The sequence below is a fragment of the Carassius carassius genome, chromosome 8, assembly GCF_963082965.1.
Source record: "Carassius carassius chromosome 8, fCarCar2.1, whole genome shotgun sequence".
In the NCBI taxonomy this organism is placed as follows: Eukaryota; Metazoa; Chordata; class Actinopteri; order Cypriniformes; family Cyprinidae; genus Carassius; species Carassius carassius.
Genome location: NC_081762.1, coordinates 15,804,796 through 15,817,640, shown reverse-complemented (window position 1 = coordinate 15,817,640; position 12,845 = coordinate 15,804,796).

Below are 12,845 nucleotides of genomic sequence, written 5' to 3'. Positions count from 1 at the left end.
TGTAGGCTAGAAATGTAAAAATCTAAATTTCTGGTCAATTTTGGCACTAAAAAAATACTGTATCCCATATGTAAAACAGTGTGCTAGTTTGAAGTTCTATCATTATATACATTTGTAATATTATTATTTTTTTAAATAGATTTTATCTATTGTAAGTCGCTTTGAATGAAAGCATCCATCTGACAAATGATTATGTAAATATTAGGGTGGAACAGTTAAACTTTTTCACAGTTCGTTTTGTTTAACGGTTTTAGAGTCACGGTTTCGGTACCATTGTATGTGCTATGTTTGTGGAAAAATGACACTTTCAAAAAATATATATTTTATCATATTATTAAGAATATTCTAACTACAAGCAACAACACAAATAAATACAATAGAGTAAAGATACAAATAAAATAAACTGACTTCCATGTTTTTTTTTGGTAGGTCTTGCATTAGTTTTTAGGTACAGAAATTGAATAAAGTAATCAGAATGAGCTTTATTGCCAGGTATGTTTACACATACGAGGAATTTGTTTTTGTGATAGAAGCTCCACAGTACAACAGAATGACAGCAACAGAACATAAAACACATAATAAAAGAATAAAAAAATACAAAAAAATACAAATAAGTAGGTAAGGAATGACAATGTAAAATCGCATTGCATTTTGGACTATAACTTAAAGATTATTCTTTATTAAAGTTACAAAAGCTTTTTAATGATGTCTCTATTTGTTTCTATGTTTTGCCACAGGGATTTACACAAGCTCCAGTCTGGATCCAGAACACCTGAGAAGAGATGATGCTGACCCTCAGAGGACTCCAGATGATGCTAACCCTGAATCAACAAACAGAACTAACAAATATTGCTACAAGTGTGACTGCATCATATAATAATTATTAATTATTAATAATATTAATATTGTTCATCCTCTGGCTGACTACGTCTTGTATTAATTTTTCTTAAAATCCTGTCATACGTGCACAAACTGAAAGTCACCACTTATAAGCTACTACTAAATATTGTAGAAACATAATTTTCTGTAAAGTTGCTTTGTAACGATTTGTATTGTAAAAAACCGATATACAAATAAACTTGAATTGAACTGAATTAAACAAGAGCAGTGAGTGATTTCTTTGTTGTTGCTGTTCGATTAATATAAAGACTGTCACTTTAAGAGAATGCACTGATCCAGTGTTCGTATTAGTATTGAACCTTTACAGTCTATGTATTGAACGAGAGTGAATGATTTGCCCAGGGTAATGTTTGGGAATCCAGAATGCGCATCCATCAACAGAAACATATATTAACTGAACCCTGTTTGTTTTACGTGTTAAACCATGCTTTGTCAGATTTAAGTTGAACAGCGGTCCCAGCGCGTGCCGAACAGTGTGTGGTGAACTGAACGGTTCAGTTTTTTAAGTGAGCCTTCCAATCCCTAGTAAATATAAATGTAATTCTGACCGACCTGCTCCCTTACTGGCAAACATGGCTGGGATTTTGCAGCAATTTGCTGCGTCTGTGGCCAGGGCTTTTCTCCTTTTTATACATTCCCTCTCTGCTCCTCCTTTGTGTTTACGCTCCATTTTCTGAGCGATTTTCTAAGATAAAGCCTGCCTCTGGATATAGCCAATTAGGCAGTGCTTCGCTGATGTTTGGTCATGTGGTGGTGTAATTTTCACTCCGCGATCGCCTGATTCGTAGATTCATAAGACCGTCAATTAATTCGCAGTTGCATACCAGCCTATTGCGCGTCAGGCTGATCGTCTGCACAGCGGCAGGCCAGAATGACCGTCAGGCCACCGGGAAATGTCCTGGTGCTCCCGATGGCCAGTCCGCCCCTGCACAACATGATGACGTAGTTTGATCCAAGAACAAATGACCAATATGAGCAGGTTCTATTTAGTGAATCACAACCATACAAAAGAATCAGAAAACAAATAATTTTTTTTGTTAAATAAGTACTTATCAAACTGCATGTTTTTGGGCCCTGTTGTTCATTTTACATATCAAAATGAATATTTTTTGCAATGTATCAAGTTAGATGTTTCCCTGTATAGTTTTTATAGTTGTTTCCTTGTAGCAATAGTCACATTAGGCTGTACATTATAAGTGAAAAATACTCAAATTAATCAGATTCAGAGGTGATTCATTGTGTATGTGATTCAAAATCAAACACAAAAGGCAAGTACCCCAAGTTTAACTGCATACAAGTTTGGAATAACAAAGTAGCAAATACATACAGTAATTACATATTTTTTTCCTTTGACAATAAACTTTACTAGTTTTTTTGTTTACTCTAATCATCTGCTTATTACAGTATTTTATCCAGCTTTAACATGGTACAGCAGTGTAATTTTCAAGACACATCTGTCCCATTGCCCCGTGTCTTTCTCTTATACCTGAAACCCCTCTCCTCAAGCACCAAGTTTAATAACAATCAAGTCCACTGGGACTTTCTCCCAGACTGAACTCTCCAAAACAGCAGTGGATTCTAGAATAAAGACCAGCTTTTCCCGGCAGCTCTCAGCAGTTGAGCTGCCATCTTGTCAAGACCCCAAATGAGCATCCACCCAGGGGTGTGGACCTCAGCGGAGCTCCACAAATAGTCATGTCAGTCCTGCACTATTACAAGATGAATTTCTCAAGTAACACTCCAGCAGCAAATCATAACAATAGATACAAATCAGAAATTCAATGTTTAATCTCTAGATGAAAATGTTTAGTGTATTTGCACCTTTGAGGTTATGAAGGGCGTTTTGCTAATAATGAGTTGGTAAGCTTTCTAATGAGGAGTATTCACACACTGTGATTATTCGATTCACACTAAACTCCATTAGAGCCGTATGCATTCCATTTATTAGAATATTCTTGTTAGCATTCTTTCTTCTCTACCTTCCAGTTTAGAGAGTCAAATGGAATGGAAATCTTTTGAAAAAGATTTAACAAAGAGAACAGTTTGGCCAGTGTCCACATGAGTGTGAGTGAAAAACCAATTGCTAATTGATTTCTCTAATAGAATTAGGCTACTAGTAACTCTATCTGAATAATAATTTATTGCTTTACCCTTTTGAGACTTGCTTTAGGAAAACGGTTCTATATTCAAGGATTAATGGTAAATAAGTGAAATGGGTTTGTGAATCATGCTTTCCAACACGAAAGGGTTTCATCAGACTTGACTTAATAAAAATAAATAATAAAAAAACAGAGATTTTGGTAGGTGTAGAGAAGGGACCACCTTTTATGAGTAATTTGTTAAAAAACACTGATTCATTCAGGAAGTTGTGACTGAATAATGGAATTGTTCAATCAATTGTTCATTCAAGAACACTGATTCATTCCGAAATGAACCAAGTGACTTTGGCTGCATCCAAAAACCTTGCTGCTTTATCAGTCAATGACTTTCCAGGCAACTTTTTTGCACAAAGGCACCTCATGAAACAGATTTTGGATAGGCTTCTGAAGCAGTGTAACGGTATAACAAACAAAATAGAATGAGTTCTAGTGATAACTAAATTAATATTTAAGTACTGTAATACTGGTTTCTCGCTGGAAATAACATCAAAAGTGCAAAGGTTAGTCCAAAATATACATTTACACACAAACTGACCAATGAACGCAACTTTTAGATGGTATCTTTGTTTTATTAACTCAACCTTCACGGAATGGAATGGAATTGTGGGATATCGAAGGCGTCTATGCTGCCTCCAAAAATTGATCAGATGATGGTATCTCATGAGACAGGAAGAGAAGCTAACTTTGGATTCAGAAATGACGTGACGCCTTGCATCCTTCGAATGCATCTTTCAAAGGCATCATTTTTTTTAATTTTCATATGCAGCCTTTGAGTGAGTGACTGAATCATTTGAATAACCAAACTGATTTCATTCAAAGAAATTGTTTGTTTATAGATGTTGACTACTGCGTGTTGCAGTGAATAGTCGATCCTGCTTTGGTTTTCCTTGGAACCATTTTCTTTAACAGAGCAAAAATAGACAAAGTTAGTGACAGTATTATGTCTAAAAGCTTCTGTAAATACTATCATTTGTTAACTTGCGCCAAAAAAATATGCAGCGGACACTTGCAGTGTTAAATGTTGTTTGCAATGTGCAGTGTTTGCACAGAGCAATTTGTGGTTGAAATAACCCAATGATGCCACAGAAAAAAACACACAGCTGGAAAAAGTGCTTGCAGGGTTTACAAAAACAACATAACTAATTCAAAACTGATCATATATTGTACCTATTATAAATCTGAGTACTCTTAGTGTGAACCACCATCTGTGAAGACAGGATGATGATGACGAACTGACGCACAGCAATGAATATTAAAAGCCATTACTGGACATTCCATGCTCACCACCCACATTCATTAGAGCTCAGGAAAAATTGAATGCAATTTGCGGTTCCCCAGGAGCATCAAGCAAAACATGGCCATCTCTTACAAAATTTGTGAGGTTTTTATTTTCCATGGTTGTAAATTTAGCATATTTCTCTTTATAATGCTCTGGAGCCGACTTGGCAAATATAACATTATGAAGAGGTGAATCTTTCCACCGAATCACTCACATTATACTGATAGCATCACCTTTAGACCCTTCAAGGGTCATATTTTCCAAAGACTCAATCTGGCTGTGGAAACCGTTGATGCGACCGGTGGCTGCTGGAAAAAAAAATAAAAAATCATTATTCGCTCTGCCATACAAGAATGATTTTTCATTTTCTCCTGATTAAATATTTACTTTGATGGAAGCAAGTGCACACGTATATTCACAAGTCTCATAATCAACAAATCACACTAAGTGCATAGCTGCTTTCCCCAATACTCCTTGTGAAAGTAATTAGGAGAAGAGAGAAGAGAGAGTGAGGCTGAGTTGATCTTAAAGCATACACTGTGACTTAATTAATGGACTGCAAATAATATCTGTGAAAAAGCAAAGACAGAACATGTGGCAATGATTGCAAATAATTCAATTTTAGCTAATTAGGAGACACAGCATCTTTGCTTAAATGTGTAAAGGCAAGGCAAATCAAGTTTATTTAAATAGCACATTTCGTACACAATGGTAATTCAAAGTGCTTTACATAAAAGAAAGTAAAATAATCAGACAAAAAAACAAACAAGGAATTTAAAAACTTTGAAAATGGTTTAAAAATGTATTTGAAATGAATTTAAGACGAATGAATTTAAAGTTGCATAAAATACAGTGCAATTCATAAAATACAGTGCAATCAGTTCAGACATCGCACAGTGCTTATTCAATAAATGCACATCTAAACAGATGAGTTTTGAGTCTAGATTTAAAAGTGGCTAATGTTTTAGCACATCTGATCTCTTCTGGAAGCTGATTCCAACTGTGGGCAGCATAATAACTAAAAGCGGACTCCCCTTGTTTTTTATGAACCCTTGGTATTTCTAACTGATTCCTAATGATCTGAGTGCTCTGGTAGGTTTGTATTTAAACATACAGTAGGTGGGTTCGGCACAAGTTAACACTGAAAAAAAGAATGGTAATAAGGGTAAATATGTACATACGCCAGAGAAAATCAATTAAACAAAAAAGTATAAATATAAATGTATTAGATTATGTAAATTAATAAACTCCAGGTGTATGTACTTATTAATGCCAAATTCTGGTCAATGTCACTTTTTCTGTCCTATTTTTCTAACTTATTCTGTTTCTACCAAGCAAACTTGAAATTGCATTTTTACATTTCCAGCATACCTCAGCAGTGCCACAAACTGATCCCCTTCATGCTCCATGCCGATTTGAGGCAGTAATTAAAGCAAAAGGAGCCTCTACCAAGTATTGAACATTCTTTCCAAAAGGCCAACAATTCATTAAAACTTTTTCATTAAAAACTTTTTTATGAAGTACTCTAATTTGTTGAGATAGTGAATTGGTGGGTTTTTGTTAAATGTGAGCCAAAATGACCACAATTAACAAGAAATTGATTGGTGTTATATGATAGTTTATTAAGCTAAAACTTTGCAATTGTGTCAGCTGTGTTGTAAAATGAACTCAGCCATAGATTTTCAATTACCAAATTCCAGAGGGGATATTGGGATGGTCTGAAAGCAGACAGTTAGGAATGGACTGAATGCTCAGTAACAACAAAATCATTGAGCAAATGCATAAAAAAATGTGGATGAGAATTTATTTGAGTATTAAAAATAGGTGATAGTTTCTGAATGAATCAGCACATTTAAACAAATTCGTTGAGCAAATGGATCAATAACTCACTGAACATGAGATGGTCACTTGTCGCCACCTACTGGCATAATCATGTAACTTGCAGAAACAGTCACTAATGTTTGAGATTCCTTCAAAGGTACAAAAATCAATATAATTCCTGGGTGTTTCTAGAACTGTTCCCGCTGTGTTTCCACACTTCAAGCCTTTGTTGTGTACTAAAGTCAGTGGTTATTAAAAGGACGAGTCTTTGTGGACATCAGCAGTTCATCGATACAGAAGTCAGACGCTCAGCACAGCTTCAGTCAATATTGAATCAGTGGCTTGTTTGATTCCCCTGACGTTAAGCACAATGAGTCCTGTAATCTAATCACTTTCTTTCTTTGTTAATTAATGCTTAGAAAGGGAGAGGATCTGATTTCACAGTGTCCTTTACCGTAAGCTGAGGCATAGATTGTGGATAATGGTTAGCAGTTTTGGATGGACATTTTAAATTAAATCAATTGCAGCCTTTCATAGGCATAATAGAAGTAAGTCACTTACAATCTCATAAGCTCACCAAGACTAAATTTGTTATACGTAACATTGTGAAATATTATTAAGTTTTAATTTTAGTTTTTCTATTTTAATATGTAATTTATTCCTGTGATGCAAAGCTGAATTTTCAGCAGCCATTACTTCAGTCTTCAACGTGACATGATCATTCAGACATCATTCTAATTCTACATTTCTTTTTATTTATATTGTTTTGAATTTTATGAACATGCTATTTATTATATTAAAAACTGTTGTGCTGCTCAACATTTTTATGGAAACTAATAATTGTTTTTCTTTGATGAAAAGAAAGTTCAAGAGAACAGCATTTATTCGAAAAACAAATATTTTATAACAATGTACATATCTTTACTGTCCCTTTTGATTAGCAATTTATGGTGAATAAATGTATTTATTATTATTAGTAGTATTTTTTTAACTATATTATTTACAAATCCTACTGACCCCAAACTTGTGAACAGTAGTGAATACTAAGTCTAAATCAAGTGGAAAATGACCTGAAATAGTTCCTGACATATTGAATTAACTAAATCATTTCCCCCCCTATTACTAAATAATATTTTCTTATGACGCTCATCCATTTCAGAGCACATTGTGTTACGGGCTGCTGGTGTGTGAATAAAGGCGCACAAGGAAGATGATATACATATACTGTACAAAGGGGTTCTTTTAATGATCACGGAGGAACAAGGGCACATCCAACATAACACATAAACTTAACTTAATCACGGACCAGGAGGAACTCAAAAGACAGGGTACTTAAACACGAGGGAGGAATCAGGTGAATGGAGACAGGTGGGGATTAATCAATTAAAAAGTCATGGAAAAGTAAATTTATTTAAGTAATTCAACTCAAATTGTGAAACTCGTGTATTAAATAAATTCAGTGCACACAGACTGAAGTAGTTTAAGTCTATGGCTCTTTTAATGGCTTTTCTGAGCAATGTCTTCATCAATAGACAAACTGAAAGAACATAATAAACCTCACCAGAGGTGCAAGAGGCCAACAAATTGCAATAGTTTTTTCTTGTTTATTTTTTGTTTGTATAACCATCAAAAATACCTCTCAAAATCATACTTATGAAGCGGTATGTTTGTTGCATTACTATCCACTTTCCATGCACGACTAGTAAAGGTTTAACAGAAACGGCTGACTCAAGTCATATGCAGTGTTCAGGTTGAACATTTTAAATTAACATTATATGCATAGTGACAAATAATTCAAAGGCTACTGTCAAAATGAAAACATATTTCCATAAGTGATTGTGATGCTTTGGGAAACAACTGGGAAAAGTCAGAGAGCACAAAGCTCTACTTAATTATAGACAAGCTGAAGACTTCTGCAAGATTTACTGTCTTTATTGTTATCTCTGAAATTTCCCACACTATAAGAAACATATAAATGTCACTCCTCCATACAGACTCCCACACAGCCACCACAGGGTAACACTGAGGTTATTTATAAGCTGTGTGATTTTAGTATATAGCCAGTAGGCATCCACAAACCATTTTTATTTTCCTGTTACGACTGGTCAAACCTTTGGCCTGTTAACCACACAGCAATATTTTTGACATTCAGTTTTGTAAAATCCTGTTTCGTCCTCAGAACATTGTTTTTCTCATAATCATAACTTATAAGTCAGACTTAATATGACCAGTGTAATTATCATTAACAGGAAATATAACTATTAAAAATATTGTAGTTCATGGAAATTAAACTGAAATAATATGAAATATAAACATTAAATGAAATCCTAAACTAAGTCAAAATTAGAAGTGTTGCCTTGGCAATTAAGTGAAATCATCTGATGCACTAAAATGACTAACTGGAAATAAATAGAAATGAAACTAGAAAACTTAAATAAAAATAAATTCAACCTAAGAAGTAATATTAAAAATGAACTTAAAATGACAAAAAAATTTAACTACATTTTATATAAAAATATAGAAAAAGAAAAGCTTATTCAAAACATAAATAAAAACTCTAACAGCATCGAAATAGCACTGAATGTGACTATATTTCACATTAGGAAATTTATATCTCACAAACTTAGACTGTTTACTTTCTTTCTTATATATGGAACATAAAAGAATACATTTTAAGAAATGTCAGGGCTTTTTTATCAATACAATTGTAACCAAAGCTGTGTGGTTACTAACATTTGTCGAAATGCCTTATTTTGTTTTCCACAATGACATGAGTGAGTAAACAATGTCAAAAAATTTTGGGCAAACTAATATCTCACAACTGCAACCTTATGTCTTATATTTGCATCTTAATATTTCACTTTATTATTCAGAACTGCGGCAGCAGGTTTCCATATACTGTACATCTAGCAATCCCTGATCCAGATTTGCAGCATTTGTTAAGAGGCATTTACCCTTTAATAACGTCAATGCACATACTTTCACTAAACTCTCTATTAATTACTTTTACACCGAATGTGAATTATAATGAATGACTTGTCAAAAGGATATAGGTCTCTCAGTCATTACAGGATCGACTGACCATGAGAGACTAATTAGCACTGTCCATATAATTACTCAAAGATCGGCAGGGCTATTGTTTGCAATGACAGCGAAATGTGTTTAGCCTCAGATTTAGGTCAGTGCATTAAAAAGCATAACTGAGGTGCCAAATGAGCCTAATTAATGAACATACAGTAATTAAAACTCAAGGAAAGGAGAATCGTGTAGCGCAGTATGCTGCAAAATCGAATATTACAAAGGGTGCTAACCTGATCTACATGGCATACAGAACTGAGATTTGATTTACTGTCATCTTTCTGTACTTACACGGCGCTCCCACTCAATATTAAACCCCTCACAGGTATTTGAAGGCCTATATCTCACCGGATTTGATCCAGTCTTCCCAGCAGCTCTGTGAGTAATGATCCTCCATCAGTCTTGCTCTTCAGCACTACCGCAGGGAGGATCCATAATTACAGCATCTCTTCTTCAGCCTGCTACAACCGCCTCGCCGACAGTGACAATATTGAGATGATGGCAGACATAATTTCCTTTGAAATTAATGAATGGTAAATAATTACCCTACATACCCGGAGAAGCTGCTGGATGGGAAGAGGAAGAAAGAAAAAAGAAATATGACAAGACAATCTCAACACCTCCGGGGGCAGAGGAGGGCAGGCACAAGGAAGAGATGGAGGAACTCTTTCATGGCCTTCAGGGAAGCAGATATCTGTTTGGTGCAACTGAACGCTGCTTACTTCTGCATAGAGTTCCTCCCCTCTGTGAGCGCTACAATCCTCATTCATTCATCATGTGTACCCGGCATTAGCATATCAAAGCCACTCTTATTTCTAATTCCATCTAAAGTAATTGTTAAATGAACATTGTTAACTGCTGACTAGGGCTAGGATATTGGAAAAAAGCATCTATGTTCAAGAGGAGGTGGCGATGGTGTGATCAAAGGTATGGTAATATCTATGGTAATAAAACAGCGAGGAGCTTTGACAACACTGAGCAGGAAGTACCAAGCAATACTTTTTTTGTTTTAGACAGGGTGGATGGGAGATGGGAGACTTTTTATCTCTCAGTTGTGGCTTTTGATTTCACTGCGTGTCTTTTTTCTTTCATTGCAACTTCGTCCACATTGTTTTTAATGTAAGAGAGGACGCAGCCATTTGTAACTTGAATGTGTGAGTTTTCCAGTCATTCGCTTCTAGTTATTTTACCTGTACAAAAAGAGTCTGTTATGCTGCTTGATATGGCAAACTAGTAAATATAATTTTAATGTATTATTAATTTACTGCATTTTGTTATTAGTTTTTTTACTTATTATGGCGAATAAATCTCACACATTCATGGAAAATTCTTCTCTAAATACTTCTTATAAATTATTATTAATCTTTTTACAAAATTGTGACTTTATACATAAAATTGTGGCTTAATATCTCACAATGTGACTTTGTTTCTTTATAATTGTGACTATATCTATTACAAATGTATTTTTCAACGTTATATCTCACAGACGTTATATTTCACAGTTGTGGCTTTATATATCACATCATGACTTTTTCCTCAATGTTGTAGCTTTAAATAAATTGATTTCTCAGAATTATCACTTTATATCTCACAACTGCTAAAAATTATGGCTTTATTGGTAGTAATGGCAGTTAGTAATTTGTATGCCATGATAGCTTTATTTCTCTTAATTGTGGCTTTATATCTTACAACATAACTTTTTCCTTATATAATTGCAACTCACAACTGCTCATTTACTTATCATAATAATGATATGAATTAATTATCTTATCTTAATTATGACTTTCTCACAATTTTCAGCTTTATATATCAAAACTACAGCTTTATATCTCACAGCTGTTACTCTTTATCACAATAACAACTTTATTTTTCTTAACTATTACTTTATATCTCGCAGTGTATCTCAAGGAAATCATGCACCTCTAAACTGTAAAGTCAACGTCAAATGAACGTAGGAAGGAATGAAGTGTGCAGGTTGTTTATAATTATAGTGAAAAATATCACTGAGATGAGGATATTGAATGTATGTGAATTCCTCCCTGTGCTTTCTAAAATATGTTTGAGGGGTGTCTAATTAACCTCATACTGTGTGTGCCCACTTCAACAATCAAGTCATTTAGGGCACTCACTCCACTGAGACATTTTTCAATTCTTACCTTTTAATTTAATTACAGAACAAAGACAAGGTCACCTCGACTGTAGTTACAGCCATCTATACAGGATAAATTTCAGCTGTGAGTGCTGCAATCCCTATCCACATACAGTTTAATGGGTCGTTCACACAGGACGTGTTCTTTTCTTCTTTCCGCATTAGCTGTAAACAACCCTTACGAAAGGAAAATATCAACCTGTCCTCCAACCAATACGCTCGTATATGTCGTTTGTCCAAATCCCTGACCCATAAGAGCGTATCCTACAATTACGCCCCTATCGGCAAAACGTCGTTTTCATATTAATGTTTTGTATTCTTTTATTTGCACTCTGGTTTGTGTTTCGTGTAGCTCAGTTGGTAGATTATTGCGTTATACCTTGATATGTAATCATGCTATCATGGGTTCGATCCCAGGGAACGGATATGCACAAAAATGTATATGCTCAATAAATCATGATTTAGCATGATTTCTGTGAGGGTTAGGTTTAGGGGTGGGGTTAGGTGTGGTCATTCGAACGAATAAGCAACCTAGTAAAATATGTAGGAAATACTGTGAGATCGGTGTAAAAAGCCCACACATTGCATTTAAATAAATGTGTGTTTTGATTGGTAATGACGTCATTTCATGATGACAGACGCAACGCGCGTCATTATTTTTACGCCCGCTAGAGGGCGCTTAACTTTAAAACGTAAATATAGGTCGTAATAAGGTGCTTGCACAAATGACCTATATGGTCGTTTTTTGTTGGAGGACAGGCTCCTAATATATTGTATATTTGAATACATTGAATAATATATTGATGATACATATATTATATTATATATTGCAAAATATACAAATGATTGCCGCTTTCAGTATATTGCAATATATTGGAAAAAATAAATATATATAAGAATATATGCCTAATATATTACATGATATTTTCCAATACACTGCAATATATTTTTGTTCCATGTTTTAAGGCGTCAATTTAAAAGCAGTTAAACTATTGAGATGCAGCACAGCATATCATTGCCTGTTAAAAACAATAGATCAATCAGATGAATCTGAGGATGTGATTTACATTTGATTATATAATTCACAAGGGTATAATTTTGTAATGCATGAATTTCCCCTATAAACTGTTTTTATCCAAATTGCATATTTCATTTTTTTATTAATAATAATAATAATAAAGTAATAATAAAACAGTTCATACTAAACTATTTTTACTATTCTGTCTAAATACAGCCAGGATTTAGACCGTATCATAGTACTCAGTACTGCTCTCATTAGAGTTACAAATGACCTGCTCTTATCATCTGATCATGGTTGTATCTCTTTACTAGTGCTACTAGATCTTAATGATGCATTCAACACTATCGACCACAACATTCTTTTGAATAGACTAGAAAACTTTGTTGGCATTGGTGGGAGTGCATTAGCATGGTTCAAATCGTACTTATCTGACTGCCA